Below are 20,658 nucleotides of genomic sequence, written 5' to 3' on the forward strand. Positions count from 1 at the left end.
CTGAGAGTTCTATTTTTTGTCTCTATTAGTTGGCTATCACTTGTCTGAGTCCACCCATATAAACTTTGGAGCAACTTATTATGAAGGACCAGGCCAACCTTTATTAGCCATGTCCATTATGTGGAAAAACACACACATTCCCATCACTGAAGCCCTGAGAAATTCATCGATAAGGGTGGAACGGGGTTGGGACCAAGAATTGTTTCATGGCGTTGGTAACATGGCATAGCTGTCAGACATCTACGTAAAGATGTCAGGTAATAATACTGACAGCTAACACTTACTGGTGCCAGGACTCTTGTGAGGGCTTCTCCTTTCTTAAGATACTTGCTCTGCATGATACCCATGTGAGGAATGTATCATTATAAGGCACATTTTACAGATGAAGAACTCAGTACAGAGAGTTACGCTGACATTTGAATAGAAGTCATGAACCAGGAGGAGTTGAAATGGATGGAGGTGTAAACATCACATCCTCAGCTACAGACAGACAGCAACCGACTCCCTGAGGCATCCTAGAGAGAGGGTGTCAATAGAGAGAGAGGACTAAGCACTGAGCCTGGGGGCACTCTGACATCTAGAAGCCGGACAGATGAACGGCAGCCAACAAAGCTCTCTGAAGTCCAGTGTGGTTCCTGGAGCATGGTCTGTCCTTTCTCTGGACTGCATTTTACCAGTTCCCCTCCCACCCGCACTGGGTGTCCCCTTCACAATGGCAGGGACAATGGGTACTTTCACCATTGCGTCCACATGATGTAGACTATTCCTGGCACATGGAATCTTTATCTGAAATTCCACAGCAAATCTCTAGAGGCTCACGTTCTCATAGCTTCTGTCGCCTCTGCAGCCCTTGCTTCTGTCTGTCCATCTGCTGGGCTGCACCACACGGAACCAGTTATGAAATTCAAGCCCATCTTGCACTCGCCAAGGTCCTACTCACACAAAATTTGTATTAGCTTAAAAGAAAAGGTGTGTAGATAAGATACACAAGGGATTTAATTGCAGAAAACAAACCTTAAAATGAAATGGCTGGGAATGGTGGCCTCCCTTTATAAAAAGGCGTCTCTGTACGGACTACGGGAAAATGCAGTGAAGATATGGGTCATGGGAAAAGGAGCATTTGTAGCAATCTGGTAATCACTCAGACCACCTGTAAAAATGTTTTCATCCTTTTTCTCATACCTTACACAAAACGAAATTCCAGATGGATAGAATATTTAAAATTAAAATATGCAACCATAAAAATTTTAGAAGTTTTTATTTTCTTTTTATTGATAAAAGAGAAAGACTTTTTAAAAATCCCAAAATATGAAGGCTAAAACTGTTAAGATCTATAGATCTTTGGCATATCAAAAAGTATATGAAGGGAGTAAAAATACAGGCAAAAAGCTGAAAAAAGGTTTGCAGGCTAAGGATTTGAATAGAGATTTCTCAAAAGCAGATACAGAAACTGTCAACAAGCACAGGAAAAGAAGCGTAACCTCATTAGTCATCAGGGAAATGCAAATCTAAACTAAAGTGCACTACTATTTCAAAAGCAGTAAGATGGCTAAACTCAACAGGATGGACAAGTGTCGGCGACGATGTGCAGAAGCTGGAATACCGCTGGTGGAAATGTAAAATGATCCAATTGTTTTGGAAAACGGTTTGGAAATTCTGCAGAAAGTTAAACATAGAATTACCACACAACACTGCAATTGCACTCCTAGGTCTGCACCCCGGAGAATCAAAAGCATATTCACATACAAACTCACACAGAGGATTCCTAGTAGTGTTATTCATAACAGCCAAAATGTGGAGAGAACCCAAATGTCATGACCTGATAGACAGGATGTGGTATATTCATAGACTGGAATATTACTCAGCCACAAAAAGGCACCAAGTACTGATACATGCCACAACATGGACGAACCTTGAGAACATTACGCTAAATGAAAGAAGCCAAACACAAATGACCGCAACGTGCATGATTCCATTTACATGAAATGTCCAGAACAAACCAACACAGACAGAAGTAGATTAGTGGTTGCTACGGCGTGGAGGAAAGGAGTAATGAGGATGACTGTTAATACGCCTTCATTAACAAGGGCCTTTATTTACTGGGCACTGAAAATATTCTGAAGCTAGACAGTGGTGACTGTTGTGCCAAGTCTGCCCATATACTAAAAGCCACGGTATTGTGCATATTTTCAAAGGCAGTGTTACGGCAGGTGAATTGTATCTCAATAGAAGTATTTGTGATTCCTAAAAGACTAACTTTTCAATTAACATATAGAACCTATAAATCAGTAGGGAAAAAACAATCCAATTTTAAAATGTCTCCCTCCAAAGCAAAGGGAAGGGGGTACATTCCATCCACACAGCTTATTTTTTTATCTCTTCATTATTCAACTTCTATTCTCACCTTATGTAACTCTAAATTATACAAATAATTGTCTCCATTTTCCTTATCCCTGTTTTCACTATTTAACTAAATAAAGACAGCAACACAGTGTTTTTTTATAAAAACCCACCCACATTCACTCAAATAATTTTTTAGCACTTCTTAGGCACCAGGTACCAGGATACTCTGACAAACACAACAGACAAGTTCCTGCCTGCATGGGCCTTCTATTTTTGTGAAGCAGGCAGATGATAAACCAGCCAACCAGCTCTTAATGTAACCTAACATTAAGGAGGGAAACGTAATTTTGGAGCTATCTCAAGCTGTTGTCTCTCTCACAAAGATTTCTCCGAATCTAGTGAAAAGTAAACACCTCGAAGGAACTCTGTGGGGCCAATAAATGTGAAAAAGCCATTACATTTCAGTTTTGTTTTGTTACTTTCACCTGGTACTTTGTCATCATTTTTTAATAACACGATTATGGAGCTGACATCAAACTCTCACCACTTGGCTGAAAGAAAAAACCAAACCCGTAGCCATCTAGTCAATTCTGACTCAGAGACCCTATACGACAGAGTAGAACTGCCCCATAGGGTTTCCAGGGAGCAGCTGGTGCTAGGACACAATTCCCTCTTATAAGAATCTGAAAGCTGTTCACTGTGGATGTGGGAGGGACTCAGTAACACTTGCAGAGATTTCCACGTGGGTGGGGTGCTCTAGTGTGAGCATCGGGGGAATGGACCCCATGTGCACTTTGCAGCCTTCTGCAGATTATGACACAACAAACATTCACTCTTCATCGTCCTACATCTTGGAAGAGAACAGAGGGAATTGTTAGGCAGGACCCTTCAAAAATGCAGGGCAAGAAATTTTATTGCAACATTAAATGGAAAATAAAGTCTTCCTACATTTTTCCTCTTTCCCTACCTCATTTCAAGGAGATAGCTGGACTCACAGTGTTGAAGTTCTGAAACTTCAAGACTCTGAAGAGTCTGTGGTAAAAGCCTCAGCTCACTGAGGTGATCACACTGAGTGAACTGGAGCCCAGGGGAAGAGTGACAGTCAGATAGTAGTGTCCTAGACATTGGGAGGAGTAGGAGCTCCTTCTTGATAGTGCCCTGGGGTAGGTTACAGCACCTCAAAGGCTGATGCAGGCACATAAGTAGACAAACCCTGTTATGCTGTTGACAGCCCCACCAAGGTTCTCATGCTCCAGCTGAGAATGGAAACAGCAGAACGAATGCTTCTAGAGAGATCACCCACATACGCTGAGGCAATGGGTGTGTTGAAGGTCTTCTCCAAGCACTGGTCCTTCATTAGACCCTGGGAATTACTGCATATCTGGATGAGGGAGTACCCTATAAGTAAGTGAGGTTAAAAACTCCCCTCAATTTTGTAAGCAGGTAGTTCTGAACCTCAATTCATTTTAGTTTTTAAAAAATCATGCTTTTTTTCATACATGATTTTGTGCAGACTCGCACATAAAATTCGTATTACTAATTCATGCAGTAAGTCAACAAAGATTTCCTGTATAAACAGCTACATGTCAGACCCTAGGCCAGATGCTCTTGGTGATGAAATGACTTAGAGAAGTTGCCTCACTGCCTGGTAAGAGAAACGGCCAAGTCAACAGGTGTATCAGTCACGTATTGCTGTGTAACAAATGACTCCAAAAGGTAGTGTCTTAAAAAAACAACCATTTACTAAGCTCACAATTTTTCAGGTTGTCACTTTGGGGTTCTTCTGATCTGGGCCAGCCACAGTGGCTCACAGCAGGGCTTACTCATGTGTCTACAATTTGATTCCAGGTCACCTGCGAGCCAGTTTCATAAAATCAACTCAGTGAAACCGCTGGATCCTCTTTCCAATGGTCCCTCATCATTCAGCAGGCTGGCCTGGGGTCATTCCCACAGGTTCTCAGGGTTTAAGAGCAACAAAAGGGCAAGACTCAATGTAAAATCTTTTCAATTCTCTCCTTCTATCATCTCTGCTACTATTTCAATGGCTGAAGCAACCGTAAGGTCGGCCTTCAACAGGTAGAAGAAGACTCCTACTGCTAATGAAAGGTGTTCTGGAGTCTCATAGAAGGCATGGGCACAGAGAGGGGAAGAATGTGTAGTAAATGCAATTGTGTTTTATGCTGTGGTAAAGGGTTTCCTGGGTACAATGGAGTACAGAGCAAGAAGTGGACTCATCTACCAGGAGAAGATTCAGGGAAGACTACAACCAGGAAGTCATGCCTGAACCAAGTTGGGAATATGACTGAATAGTTAAGGGATGAAAAAAGGCCGAGCATCCAGGAAGCCCCAGGTATTTTCCACAGGCTTCAGTAAAAGGGGAAGGATGGCTTGATGAGAAAAGTCTGAGGAAACAGGGTAAAAGCACTGGGGGATTTGTTACATTTGTGAACAGGCACAGATTATCTTTTGTTCTATTGTTTCCCTACCATTCCTGCCTCTTCTGTCCTTTTCGGTCACACAAAACAAACCCCTACCATCCCCATGTTGGAATTTTTATTTTCCTTGGAGAAGTCTCCTCCTTCCTCATCACCACCCCAACCTTCTTAATTTCTTCCTCAAATGGTCTCCCCATTTGCTGGTTTCTCTTCTAAATGGCCTCCTAAACAAAAGCAGAGTCTGTCATGGGCTTTCCCCAAGTCAACTCCCAAACTTCCCATTCTGGCTGACCACAAAATTCCTGAGTCTTAGGGCTTTTTGGTAAGTCATAAACCTCATCTGTTCCAGTGGGGTCAGTTTTCTTCACCTCCACGCTTCACCAGGGAGAGTAGGCCAGCAGATGGGAAGGGAGAGAACATCTCCTAGTCAGAGAGCAGAGCCTGTGTGAAGACTCAGAGACTAAGGAGACCTAAGAGGGGCTCAGAGTGGACATTTTATAACCAGAGCTGGAGAGACATGATTCCAACAGAGTCAAATGAGAGGACTGGGAGAAAGCAGCTGCCCATGATACTGTTATCATTCCCTGTGCTCTCTTTACCCACCAAGGGATAGTAACCCCTTACACGGCACCGAAAAGTTTCAATTCATTTTTAGTATCTAATCTCCTTCTTCCCACATTGGCACTAGCACTTCTCAAGCGCCTACCTGACAGTTTCATGTTTTTCTGGTTGCCGTGTTTAGCTTCAAACTGGGCCCATGGAACTCAGCAGTGTCAGCAATGATGTCACACAGGATTACGGAAGCCTTGGTGCCTACTCAGATCTCAGCTGCTTTTTGAAATGGGTGCCAACCTCAGGTCTTGTGGGAGAGAAACTGTAGCTACTGAATCAAGGAAATTCAGGAGCAAGCCAGAGTCCCCAGGTTATTAAAGCTTCCTGCTGGGAGAAGGGATAAAGGTCCTTCAGACCATTATGTTTGGACATCTTCACCCAAGCAGGATGAAACAGTGATACACGAGGAAAAGGCCTTTCTCTAAGACTCCAGATAAAGGTGAGGAAAAGTTGTCCCTGATTGATGAGTGCTACAGAACAAAAGCTCTGACTTCCACCAGAAAAGAGAGCCATGGTAGGACAAGATGAAGGATTTGGGGTGAATGGATAAGGTCATAAGGAAGATTCTCCTGAGAAAGCACATTCTGTCATTTAGTGGATAATTAAACAAAGTTTATTTTGTCAATAAGAAATGTAGGAATAAATGAGGGATGAAATGAAAGAATTCAATTGTAAGTTTGAGAGCTTTCCAGAATAGCTGCAGAAAAGGCACTCTTTTGTTCTGGATCTGAACATGGTGGAAGGGAAGGAAGCCAGTGGGCAACTGGGGCAGAGAGTATAGGATGGTGGAAAGGGTGGGTTGCAAGAAGCGTACTTCATTATTATATTTTCTAATGAGATGGAATTAATATACCATGTGAAGAACTAAGGAAATTTCTCAGGAGGTTCTGGGAGTGGTAGGTTGAAGAGGCCAGAACCCACATCATTGAGGGCAGAAGAAGGGCTGTAGACTCCTTCCTAGATCCAGGAACTCCCCTTCCCCTCCTGTGTCTCCTGCCCACCTCCCTCAAGAGCCTAACAACCCCTAACCACAAACATGGCTACAGGATAGAATTTTTTATTTTCCTACTTTTCTCAACCTGAGCTTCATCTAGGATCAGTCATGTATCACTCTTTTCAGGCCAGTTTTGTTGCCCTCCCTACTACTATTACCTCTGCTGTCCTCCTCCACCCAGTGCTGCCCTCCACTGGCCCTGCTTCCTGCTGCTTCCTGCTTTTCTGACTGGCCTCTAATACCCTTTGAGAGATCCCCCACCCCATCTTCTGTCTGTCACTGGAGCTTACACTCCCCTCCCAAACTCCTTCTCTTTCTTCCTTAACTCGCCAATCCTTCCCTCAAACTCAGAAAAAAACTGACCCTTAAGCTGACATATACAAGCCCCGCTCGCCCACACAGGAGGCATGGTTGTGATTCAGCTACTAAGGTTTGTGCCATCAGACTCTCAAATATGGACATCTGTTTCTGCCTCACGCTGAAGGACATGGTAATGGGCTTCTGTTCAGAGAAAGGCAATCTTAATCTCCTGGTGTAGGCTAGTTAAGGGTACGAGGAGAAGTTTTAAATCACACATAAAAGTACAAATTACGCTGTCTCTTTAAGTATAATTCCTTCTGTGAAAATCCTTCCCTTAAAAGGAGTATGAAAACAAGTTACAAAGAGGAGACCGATTCTCCTGTTTCAATGTTTACACTCTAAATTTACTAAAAAAAATAACTTTCATAGAAAACAGTTTTTAGAGAAACCATGTATTATCATGAAGGTGCAGAGGATGAGGTAACTTCCATATTCCACAGGAGCAAATTCACTTCCATCCAACAAACGCAAAAAAAAAAAAATTTTTTTTAATGTGGCGATCCTCTGTTTATATTATAAACTATCACAGGATAAACCTTCGGCTGCTAACTAAAAGGTCTGGCAGTTGGAATCCACCAGCTGCTCCTTGGAAACCCTAAGGGGAGTTCTACTCTGTCCTATAGGGTTGCTATGAATTGGAATCTACTAAAAGAAAACTGGGAGTTTTATTTTTAAATCAATGTATTATAATTTTTGGAAAAACGATAGACTTTTGCTATAAGGTAGTACCATCGCTGAAATTTTCTGGAGGAGACATTATTGCCCAGAGTAAATTCCCTAAAGTATGGTCTGCGCCTGGGGAAGAAGAAAGAAACCATGGGGACTGTGGAAGTGGAGGATGGTGGTGATGGAAAGGCCTCCAGGGATCCCTAGACCAGAGACTTAGGTCACAGTTGAGACACCAGAGCCCAGAGGGCTCATGTAAATTAACTCTCCACTATTGCAAGTCTCAACCCAAGAGGAAAGTGTCACTCAGGGTAGAACATGAGAACAAAAAGCCCAAGTTCCAAGCCCAGGAAGATTCCCCAAGTATCAGCGAGGCCTTTTGCATCAGCTTCCACTAGGCAGAATTCCCACTCATCAAATTACTCCAGAGATCCATAGGTCAAGTATGAGTATTCTACCCAAGTGTGTAAGGTCAAGGGGTTAGCCATGGTCTGGCAGACCAGACCAAAACATCTCACACCCCTGTCGGCAAAAGGCCCCTGGTCTTGAGGCCGAGTTTTTGAAGAAAGTGAGTGCCATCAGGTCTGCCCTCAGTCTAACCAACACTGAGTTCCTGGTCAGCATCCTGGAGTCCTGGCAAGAAGAGCCAGGCACCTCCAGGAGCATCTGGAGGAGGAGACAGGGGCTGAAGAGGCTACCACACCTACTGGTGCTGCTACACATGTCGGAGACCTGGCTGCAGAGGGTGCAGGCATGGCCTCAAGGTCAAAGGAGAAAGCACCTGAAGACGTGCTAGGACACTTAGACTGAGAGGAGCAGGATGTCTGGACTGCAAAATATGCACCCTTCAGGGAAGAACTTCATTCAGGCTTCTTAAACCCACCTCACCTGGAAGATCCACTCTTTTAGCCTTGTGCCCCTTCCACGACCCCTCAAGTACATGGAGAGATCCAGCCCTAGAGCACCAGGGTGGAAGAAGCCCCAGGATAGCTGTCCAAAGACATGAGGTCCACTCCAAAGCTCCCCCCGCCAAGGAGAGAAGAGGACAAGACTCACCTGCAGATGAGGTCTCAGGGCCCTGAGAATGAGCACAATGTTTGTAAGGAAAGAGAAATGGGATTTCAGTGGGACATGGAAGTCTGAGAAAGAGCCTCTGCAAAGATAGCTCTAAGGGAGGTGTGATTGTGAAGGTGGGCTGGTCACTGAGTTCTTTGTAGTACAAGGTACCAGACAGAAGCCAGACTCTGGGGGGAACCTGCCTGCCGGTGAGCAGTGGGCTTAAAACCCTAAACCAATGAGAATCGAATCCCTTCCCAGCAGCTTCTGCACAGATCAGTGATGTTTGCTTGGTCTTTCTCTTTTCTGTGGTCTAACCTGATGTGTCCTGAGATCAGAGAGTTGGAATAGAAAAGCCTGACTGAAATGAAACGAGCAAAGAGAAGACAAGGCCTCCTAAATCTGGTGAAGACAGAACACAGATAACCAAAGGTGAGGATGGGAAGAAACAGATTGAGTTCCAAGTCCCATCCACAGTATCCCAGGGCCTGGGAATCCCTGGAAGTGCCAGAGGTGTGTACTCCCTGGGAGATGTGACCCCAAGTGTCGGAGGAAGCCCTATGGAGCAAGGAAGGGAGGGCAGGGACTCTAGGATGGGCACTTCCATACAGGCTGCCCATGTGAATTTCTCAGAGTGACCGTGACAGATCCTGAGAGGGACAGTTTGAGGCAAAGGAAAGTAAGTTTTCTGAAGAGGGGTGAATTCCACAGTCTCCTGATAATGAAACAGAAATCCCGTCCTGCTCAGAGGTACTGAGTAGGAGGGATTGTGAATTCCCATCCTGCACAGAGGCTGGCTGGGAAGTTCGACTGTCTAAAGACAATGTGGCCAAAGTCTTCTTTATCTTTCAAAGATGTATCTTCAACTTCCTGCAAATTCAATCCTGGAAAAAAGCCTAGAATATACAAGTGTGGGTTTTTCAGGAGAGCAACAAGGGGAGAAGGTGATAGTGGCATATCAGAGAAGGAGAACAACAGTCTAATAGTCCCTGTGTTACTTAATGAATCACACATGGTGTCCAGCATTATTCCTTATCTGTAGACATGTAAATGCAGTAGATGTTTTAGCAATAACTGAATTAATCCTCACAGAATTCTTTTTGGCCATTTCCAGGTACAGAGACCAGAAGAAGTCATTAGTTACAAGAGCAAGCAATAATTCGCTGGTCTGAATTTTGTTCAATTTCTGTGTTTGCCCTTCATAGATTGATAAAAGTCTCTGAATCTGGCATTGAAGACAGTGTTTTCTCTGTTGTTATGGATTGAATAGTGTCCCCCAAAATGTGTGCCAACCTGGCCAGACCATGATTCCCAGTATTGTGTGGTTGTCCTGCATTTTGTGATCTGATGTGATTACTTATGTGTTGTAAATTCTAACCTCTGTGATGTAAATAAGGCGGGATTAGAGGCAGTTAGGTTAATGAGGGAGGACACAATCTACAGGATTAGGGTGAGTCTTGAGTCAGTCTCTTTTGAGATACAAAGAGAAGAGTGAGCGGAAATGAGAGGGACCTCATACCACCAAGGAAGAAGTGCCTGGAGTGGAGCACGTCTTTTTGACCCAGTGTCCACGCGCTGAGAATTTCCTAGGCCAGGGGAAGATAGATGACAAGGACCTTCCCCCAGAGCCACAAAGAGAGAGAGCTTTCTCCTAGACCTGGTGCCCTGACTTCAAACTTGTTGCTTCTTAAACTGTGAGAGAATAAGTTTCTGTTTGTTAAAGCCATCCACTTTTGGTATCTCTGCTATAGCCACACTAAAAAAAAAACTAGATAACTAAAAAACACATATATAAAATAGTCAAAAGAAAAAAAGTTTCAAATACACACACATACACGTATGATGTTATTAAACTTTAAAAGCTTTTACATTCTTATAACACATTTAACAATAGAGATTTGTATATAGAAGTTATAATAAGAGCCATCCCCACATAAGTATATTGTACCTGCTCCCCTGAAGTGTCCAGTGTCCAAAGATACATATGTACCCTTTTACACACTTCTTTTTGCCGGGACACATGTAAGTACATTCATTTGTTTGTTTTTATGGAAATTAGGTCACACTCTATCCATGTTTTTCTCTGAATCACTCTTCACTTGGTCAATATCATGAGTCAGAATCAGGGCAGGGGCTGACTGCAGAACAGATGATCAGTTGCTCATATTCACGTTCAAGTTGAAGCTGAAGAAAATTAAAACAAGTCCATGAGTCAAAGTATGCCCTTGAGTATATCAAACCTGAATTTAGAGACCATCTCAAGAAGAGATTTGATGCACTGCACACTAATGATCGAAGACCAGATTAGTTGTGGGATGATAGCAAGGACATCATATATGAAAAAAACAAAAAGTCATTAGAAAGACAGGAAAGAAAGCAAAGACCAAAGAGGATGTCACAAGAGACTCTGAATCTTGCTCTTGAATGTACAGTAGCTAAAGAGAATGGAAGGAAAAATAATGTAAAAGAGCTCAACAGAATACCTGAAAGGGAAGCTGGAGAAGACAAAGTATGATAATATAATGTGAACAGATCTGGAGTTAGAAAACCAAAAGGGAAGAAAACACCTGGCATTTCTCAAGCTGAAAGAACTGAAGGAAATATTCAAGCCTCTAGGCGCAATACTGAAGGATTCTATGGGCAAAATATCGAACAACACAGGAAACATCAAAAGTAGATGGAAGGAATACAAAGACTCAATACACCAAAAACAATTGGTCGACGTTCAACCATATCAGGAGGTAGCATAGGATCAAGAGCTGATGGTACTGAAGGAAGAACTCCAAGCTGCACTGAAGGCATTGGCAAAAAACATGGCTCCAGGAATTGATGGCGTACCAAACGAGATGTTTCAACACAGGGACGCAGTGCTGGAGGCACTCACTTGACTATTCCAATATATTTGGAAGACAGCTACCTGACCAAATGACTGAAAGAGATCTATATGTGTGCCCATTCCAAAGAGAGGTGGTCCAACGCAATGCGGAAATTATCGAGCAATGTCATTAACATTACATGCAAGAAAAATTTTGCTGAATTTAATTTAAAAACAGTTGCAGCAGTACACAGACAGGAAACTACCAAAAATTCAAGCTGGATTCAGAGGAAGACATGGAACATGGGATATCATTTCTGATGTCTGATGGATCTTGGCTGAAAGTAGAGACTATCACTAAGATGTTTACCTATTTTTGTTTACTATACAAGCACACTCAACTGTGTGGCTCATGACAAATTATGGATAGCTTACCAAAGAATGGGAATTCCAGAACACTTAACTGTAGTCATGCGGAATATCTATGTAGACCAAGAGGCAGTCATTTGAGTAGGGCAAGGGGATACCGTGTGGTTTAAAATCAGAAAGTTATGTGTCATGGTGGTATCCTTTCACCATACTTACTCAATCTGTATGCTGAGCAAATAATCTGAGAAGCTGGTCTGTAAGAAGAAGAACATGGCATCAGTTTTGGAGAAAGATTCACTAACAACCTATGATATGCAGCTGATACGACCTTGCTTGCTGAAAGTAAAGAGGACTTGAAGCAGTTGCTGATGAAGAGCAACCACTACAGCCTTCAGTATGGATTACACCTCAACATAAAGAAAACAAAAATTCTCACAACTGGACCAGTAAGCAACACCATGATAAACAGAGAAAATACTGAAGTCATCAAGCATTTCATTTAACTTGAATCCATAATCAATGCCCACAGAAGCAGCAGTCAAGAATTCAAACAATGTATTGCATTGGGCAAATCTATTGCAAAAGACCTCCTTAAAGTGTTGTGAAGGAAAGATGTCACTTTGAGGACTAAGGTGTGCCTGAGCAAAGCCATGATATTTTCTATCACCTCACATGCTTGAGCAAGTTAGACAATGAATACGGAAAACCAAAGAACTGATTCATTTAAAATATGGTGTTGGCAAAGAATACTGAATATACCATGGACTGCCAGAAGAATAAACAAATCCATCTGGGAAGAAGTACACCAAGAATGCACCTTAGAAGCAAGGATGGCGAGACTTCGTCTCACGTGCCTTGGACATATTTTCAGGAGGGACCTGTCCCAGGAAAGGCTCATCATGCTTGGAAAAGCTGAGGGTCAGAAAAAAAGAGGAAGGCGCTCAACAACATGAACTGACACAATGGCTGCAAGAATGGGCTCAAACATAGCAATGATTGTGAGGATGGTTCAGGATCAGGCAGTGTTTCATTCTGTTTTACACAGGATCGATGGCCTCTAACAGCCACAACTAACATATGTAAGCATATATGGGTGGGTGGGTGTGTGTGTGTGTGTGTACCCATTGCCGTCGAGTCGGTTCCAACTCATAGTGACCCTACAGGACAGAGCAGAACTGCCCCACAGAGTTCCCAAGGAGCGCCTGGTGGATTCGAAATGCTAACCTTTTGGTTAGCAGCTATAGCTATTAACCATTATGCGACTAGGGTTTCCATATAAAAAAAAAATTTTTTTTTATATATATATATATATACACACACATACACACACGTATATATACACACACTCTTTTTTTTTTTATATATATGTGTGTATATATATATTCTGTTCACCAGTTTTGCATCTCTAGAGATCCCAGGCTAAGACATTTGGTACCTACACTGGTTCCAGAGGAACCAAATCTTAAGGATGAGTTTTCTGAATTGATTCTCAAGTCTGGCTAATCTTAAAGGCACTGATGACTGTCTCCAGTAGTAAATAGGCTATTGCTAATCCATGGTGGGAGGTGACAATAGAAATACGCAAAATACTACTACAACTGGATTAAATATTTGTGAGAGACAAGGCTCTGCCTGATTACATATTTGATACTTTTCTATAATTTTGTCAGAATAAGAATAATAAGGAAGCTGCTTGGTTGGTCCTGCTTTTGCTAGCCACACTGGTGAATGAAAGAAATGGACTCAAAGCTCAAGCACCACATACAAGATCTGAAAGCTGCCACTTGTGCCCAGAAAGAAAACCATATTTCTTATACTAACAAGGCTAATGCTGCCAAAAATAAACTCAGATTCTTATCATAAGAGTGACTGAATTAAAGCGCCAGTTGAATATCCAACCTCAAATGGTTTCTGAAGTTAAAGTAAGGGCACTGATTGGGAAGAAATGGGATCCTGAAACTTGGGATGAGGACATATGGGCAGATAGTCAGGAAGCGGGGGACAATGAACCTCCAATTTCTGTTGAATCGCTCTTCCTAACAGAACCAGACCTCTTACTCCCATCTAAAGAGATTCTCTAACTTTGCCGGCTAAGCCACCCTTCCCAGTAAAACAATTATCCCTTCCACCTCCATCTGATGAGATTACCCCAGCTGTGCCTGAAGTGTCTTGTTTGAGTTGTCTCCTGGGGTGGTGTCTGGGGCATTGCCTGGGGCATCACCTTAGGCAGATGCCTTATAAGACACGGCTGAACATCCCACTGCCACTGCCCATTTTTGCTTCTAGACCTATACCTAGACTTCAGTCCCAACAAGCCCCAAAAGGTGAGCTATGAAGTGTGACCCAGGATAAGCTATGCTAAACTCCAAAAGAACTGCTTGATTTTTCTAATATATACATACAGAAACCTGGTGAATATGTGTGGGAATGGCTATTTTGGGTGTGGGATAACGGTGCAAGCAACATAAAGGTGGATTAGTCTGAGTTTATTGATATAGGCCCAGGAAGCATAGATTCTTCATTCAGTGTTTCAGCTTGAGAGGTTAGAAAAGGATCTCATAGTTTATTTGGCTGGTTTACTGAAGCATGGATTAAGTGGTGGCCTAAAATAAATCAAGTGGAAATGGCAGATCTGCCATTGTATACTGTAAGAGAAGGTATCCAAAGGCTGAGGGAAATTGGAATGTTAGAATGGATTTATTAGGCTGGACCCACAGACCCACACACGGAGTGCCCAGAGGGCTCTCTTTTTACCATAGCAGTGAGGTACAAATTTGGGAAGCAAGCCCCAGCATTATTGAAGACTTCTGTGGTTGCTATTTTATGTAAGTAAGAGTCCACAGTGAGAACTGCCCTAACTGAATGAAGACACCTGACTACAATGCAGTTGACTGGACCCCATGGTGGTAGCATCCAAGTGGTGGCACTCAATCAACAAAGACAAGGTGGGTGTGGTTACCATAACAGACAGTAGAGTCAAAGCAGTAATCAGAACAGTCTGCTCGCATGGATTTATGGCATTGGCTACTTAGTCACAGTGTCCCTGGGAGTGAAAGAGCTGGGAAATGTACATCTCCTGGTACCTAGCGTCTTAGATATCTAGTGCTCCTGTAACAGAAATACCACAAATGGATGACTTTAACAAAGAAAATTATTCCCTCACAGTCTAGGAGTCTATAAGTCCAAATTCAGGGTGCCAACTCCAGGGGAAGGCTTTTTCTCTCTGTCACTCCTACGAGAAGGTCTTTGTCACCAATCTTCCCCTGGACAAGAAGGTTCTCAGCACAGGGATCCTAGGTCCAAAGGATGCAGTGCTCCTGACACTTCTTTCTTGGTGCTACTGAGGTCCCCCTGTCTCTCTGCTCTTTTCTCTTTTATATCTTAAAAGAGATTGACTTAAAACACAACTTAATCTTGTAGACTGAGCCCTGCCTCCTTAACATAACTGCTTCAAATCCTCGATCATTAACATCATAGAGGTATGATTTACAATACATTGGAAAATCACATCAGCTGACAAAATGGTGGATAATCGCACAATACTGAGAAGCATGGCCTAGTCAAGCTGATATATACATTTTGGGAAGACAGAATTTAATCCGTAACACCTAGTATGCAGCTATCGACCTGTTAATGCCTTTTTCTCCATACCTGTTTCGAAGTATCACCCGAAACAGTGTGCCTTCTCTCTGACCTAAGTATATAAGGACCAAATAATGTACAGGAATCTCTGTTACATTTTCTCCATCTTACCATTATTTGGCCTCATACGCAGACCCAGTCACTTAATTGTGCAGCAGAATGAAGAGATTAAAGCCCCAACATTCTTGCCAGTGGACCAGGAAGGTAGCTGCTCAGACATCAGAGAGCCTCAGAGAGACAGAGACCAGGCGGCTCAAGAGGGGGATACCATAAAGTTGTTTTTCATACCCCTCCCCACTCCCACAGTTGCATATGCTTTGCTCTGACCCTAAGAAGTAGATCAATCCTTTGAGAACTGCATTATGGGTTAGAACACCAACAAGGTCCCAGACTGAGTGACACTCCCATAGATTACATCCAAATATCACTGCAAAGTCTTCAAAATCTGAACTGACATCTGAGCCACAACACACAGAAGTTGGGAAAGAACCTGCAGCCTGAACATAACTGGGTCAAGTGATTCCTAAAACAAACAACATCGACATTTTCTGTAAGATTGAAGTAAGACACAGTCTTGGAATCACAGACAAAAACTTTAAAAAGCTACTTTAACCATGCTCAAAGAAGTAACAGGCACAACTTAGAAAAATAGAAAAATACATAGAAACCATTCACAAATGAAAATTTTAGACAGGAAAAACAGAAAAATAGAGATAAAAAATTCACTTGATCAGCTCTACAGCGGAATGCTGTTGACAGACAAAAGGATCAATGAGATGAAAACAGTTCAATTGAAAATATCCAATCTGAAAACAGAGAACAAATATTGAAAAAAATGAACAGAGCCTCAAAAAAATTCAAAAATATCTAACATTTATTTATTGGAATTCCATACGGTGTAGAAAAAATATGTGGTGTAGAAAAAAGTATCTGAAGAAATACTGGCTCAACACTTTCCCAGTTTGTTGAAAGACACAAACTTACAGATTCAAGAAGCTATGCAAACTCCAACAAGTTAAACTCACATAATTTTATGCCCAAATGCCTCATTGTCAATTGTGGAATAACAAGGACCAAGAAAATATCTTCAAAGAAGCTAGAGAGAAAACAACTCATCTCACACAGGAGAAACAATTGGAATGACTCCGTATTCATCATCAGAAGACATGGAGGCCAAAAGGCTGTGAAAACAACATTTTTTCAACACTGAAAGAAAAGAAACATTAACCCGGTGTTCTATAGGCTGTTATTTCCTTCATGAGTAAAGGAAAAATATTGACATTCTCAGGTGAAAGACGCTTAAGAGAATTCATCGCCACCAGACTTGCTCTAAATGAAACACTAAAGGAAGTTCTTCAGGTGGCAGGCTTGGAATTTCAGGAATTATGGAAAGCAACAAAGTGGAAAGTATCTTCGGAAGTTCGCCCTCCACCAAAGATTAGACAGGTCTATAAAACAAACAACAACACACGTGAAGAAAGTGTTTCTTAGTTCAATCATGTGTATGAGACCAAAAGTACAAAACCAGCCCAAAAGCACTGAAAAGAGGGCAGGACGGAACAGGAATCATGGCGGATGGAAACGGGGAACTGGAGCATAGGAGAGGACAATATTGACACATCATGAATATTGCAACCAATGTCACAAAACAATTGTGTATAAATGGTTGAACAAGAAAGTAATTTGCTCTGTAAAGTTTCAAATAAAGCACAATAAAAAATTTAAAAAAGTGGTAGGTATCTCGGTAAACATATTATGCCAACCCTGCTGTCACTGCACAACATGGCGCAGGACTCCCCTCTTTGCAAAGACTTTCTAGCCTATTGGAAAAACTTTGGAATATACTCTTGGTGGCACATTAGAGAGAATGGGGTTAATTTTGAAAATATGAGATGTCTGTACTCATGCCTGGTGGATAAACTGGATAATAATATTTTCAGAGCAAAATGAGATGTTCTAACAGAAAAATAGGCCTGAATTCCCACGTGGGCCATGAGCCTACTACTCTGAAGGCCTTTCCCAGAGAGGCATTTCAGGCACTTCTAGAGCAGCAGGAGCGCTGGGGAATGCAGGTGTCAACCTCCCCCAGGGCCTTCTCTGAGGGGTAAGTACCTGCTTTAGTACTGAGCTTAGTGGTTCATAAATTGTCATTCTGCATAAGGTCTTCAGGTTCAAGTCTGTAATCCAGCTGGGATTCTGTGTGTGCTGCATCTCTGCATCAAAAGAACATGCTTCTAGAAGCAGAATGCCAGGAGAGAGGCGGTTGGGCAGTTGGCGTTGGGGGGTGCTGCGCAGACAGGGGTGCCCGAGGGAGGCACAATATAGTCATTCTGCAGGAGGTCTAGTCCTTCTGCACAAGAATTAGAATGCTTCTCAATGCACAACAGTTTACATGCAGGACATAAACAAAGTTACTGAAGGACAAAGTTGAATAGTAAACCAAGCCACTCCCTGTCAGTCCTTACCTGAGAGGGTCTTCATCAGGACTTCCGGGGATGGAGAAGGAAACAGCAAACGCTGATTTATTTTACCTCTTCCTTCCTCAAGAAACAGGAACTGGTGTTAAGATGTCAGGTGTCAAGCCCCAAACTCCTCTTCTGGTCTGTATTTAAGCTGTATAATAAAACTGGGAATCAGGCAATCAGCCATGAGCAGACAGACCCAGAGTATTCCCAGTGCCCCACATCTTTGAGCTCCAGTGAGATCCTGTTCTTAGTCCCTAGATTAGCAGAGGAGCTGAAAGACTGAAATTCCGTGTTTTCAGGCAACTTGGGCTTCAAGCAGGCACTTATTGCTAAAGTCGTATTTCTCTGTGTTAATTTATGATCCTTAACTCAAATCCGGAGTTTGGAGCTCATTTTGATAACTCCTCATTAGTCTGCCTAGACAAGAGTCTGCTCACAGTCAGTGATGACAATGGAGGAAACAAAGTCCCTAGCCCAGAGGAGGGACTGTTCCCCAAATTTAGGGAAATGCCCCTGGGGAGCATCAGCGAGGTGCACTGTGGCCTCTGTGGCTTTGCCTTCTGCTCCTGGAATTGTACCCTGGGGGCGTCCATATGCAGACGCAGAGTCCGTGGGTGACTACAACTCCTGCCCTTCTGGGTCATCGTCCGGACGCACGTTGCGATATGCTTCCTGCCCCCCTTCCCAGCATAAGTGCTGCGATCACACGTGGCAGAACCAGTTCCCAGGTCCAGACCCTAGGTCTTGCCCTCCTTGGCCTCAGGCTTCCCCTAGTCCTGGGGGAACCCGCAAGCCTGGCGGGTGCGAGGTTAGCACCCGGCTGGGCGGGCTTGGGCCTGTCTCAAAAGGCTCATGGTGCACGCAGGTTCCGCCTCCTTGGAGTCTGCGGGCTTGCGGTGGGCAGCCCGGCATCTCCTGCCTCCCTCGGGCGCCCTCTCTGGGCAGCAGCTCCCCTCCCCCCGCCCCGCCAACCACCGAACAGTCGCACTGCCTGCTTTCTGCTTCTAGAAGCGTGTTCTTTTGATGCACACATGCAGCACACACAGAATCCCAGCTGGATTACAGACTTGAACCTGAAACGCACAACTTTAAAACTACTAGACTGGGGTGGGGGGCGGTATTGGCAGTGAAAAAAGGAAAAAAAAAAAAAAAAGAAAGAGAACAATTACAAAAAAAGTATTAGAAGACTGTAACCTCACGTTATGGACTCAAGAAGGCTGCGGATACACAACCGCGTAGATAGCATACTGTTGTATCTTTCTTTGCAAATAAGTCTTAGATGAGGGAATTTGGTACCGGGAATAGTTGCAGAGCCTGACTTTGGGGAAATCTGGGATTGATTAATTGGCTTGCATGAGGCTACAAGCCCTGATAATCAATATTTAAAGATGAGATTCGAGCAATCTAGAACATGCATCAGAATTTTTTACAAGTAAATTAGCACCAGAAGAGGCCTTTAACCACTAAATAAAATGGGTCAGTAGTTCAAGATCTCCCTACAAAGAAAATGGCAGACCTAGATCGTTTCCAGTCAGGTTCCAGCAAACATGCAAGAAACAGTCATTTTAATCTTGTACGCAGTCAACAGAGATTAGAAAACCATGAGACACTCCCCTAACTTGATCCTTATGGCTAGTTTAAAAATGATAACAAATTAGAGAAGGAAGGTAGAAGAAGAGTTAGAGGACAAGCACACTCAGTAACTGAGATGCAAAACCCTACATAAGATGCCAGCAAAGGAAATCCAGCAAAGGGTAAACCACGTAACATGCCATGATCAAGGCGGTTTATTGTAGGCATACAAATTTGAGTGAACATTAAAGATTTAGTAATTTCATTCACCACATGCATAGGTGAAAGAAGAGAAGACATATGCTCACCTCAAGAGATGGGGGCAAAGCAGGTTGATAAAATCCAATCACACGGACAGATAAGGACTAGGTGCAAACATGGAACAGAAAAGGAGTTCCCGAACGTGGAAAACTACAACTAGCATGATAGTTCATGGTGACGGGTGGGACATTCTCTTTAAAATTAATAAAAAATAAAATAAGGATGCTTCTATCATTATTTTTATTAAACATTTAACACTGGAAGTGTAAGCTAGTACAAAAAAAGTATAACTGCTATTCATAGATTATAGGACTGTCTCCATTGAAAACCGTAGAAAATATTGGAATTAATAGTAATCATAAATAAAAAATAAATTGAAATTTCAATGCGTCAGCATCAAGCGGACTCTGTCATAGCTCTTAGGTGAAAGCAAAGGACACTGATAGGGAAAGAGGAGGTTCGGGTGGGCTAGACCAAGGAGGGAAGAAAATTATTCTGCACTGGGCTGAACTTATAAGCACGGGTATGTGTGTTAGTTACCTAGTCCCTCCATAACAAAAAATAACACAACTGGATGGCTTTTAAAGGACAGAAATTTATTTTCTCACAGTTTAGCAGGTAGTAGTTCGAATTCAGGGCATGGCTGTAGTGGGAGGTCCTTCCTTGTCTACCTCAGCTTCTAGTAGATGCCAGCAATCATTTGTGTTCCTGGCCTTCTAGAAGCATCTGTCTTCTTTGTCTGTCTTCCTTTTCACCTGTTTGTGTCTGTGTGTATTCTGCTCCTTTTATAACTAAGAAGAGTTAGGCTTAGGACCCACCCTACATTGGTATGACCTCATTCACATAATAAAAGCAGGCCCCTTATTTCCAAACAAGGTCAGAATTACAGGTACAGGGGTTAGGATTTCCACATACATTTTGGAGGGACACAATTCAATCCCTAACAGTTGATTTACCAGATATTCTGGATTGAGAGTACTCACATGAACAGCTGAGAGTAGTTCCAATTCTTTGCTACATTCAGTGGCTGAAACTTGTCTCAATGGTCACCCATAGGAATGTTGGAGC

General features: G+C 42.8%; 1 long non-coding RNA gene across 1 annotated transcript in view; it reads right to left on the reverse strand.

Annotated features, from left to right (window-relative positions):
- LOC135229464 (uncharacterized) overlaps positions 1-20,658 on the reverse strand; it is a 69,754-nt gene that overhangs the window by 33,957 nt on the left and 15,139 nt on the right. Inside the window, exon 2 of the long non-coding RNA XR_010320162.1 lies at positions 17,758-17,905. This is a non-coding gene — a long non-coding RNA (uncharacterized LOC135229464). The remainder of the gene's footprint in view (positions 1-17,757; positions 17,906-20,658) is intronic.

Source organism: Loxodonta africana, unplaced genomic scaffold (genome assembly GCF_030014295.1).
Source record: "Loxodonta africana isolate mLoxAfr1 unplaced genomic scaffold, mLoxAfr1.hap2 scaffold_309, whole genome shotgun sequence".
NCBI classification, from domain to species: Eukaryota; Metazoa; Chordata; class Mammalia; order Proboscidea; family Elephantidae; genus Loxodonta; species Loxodonta africana.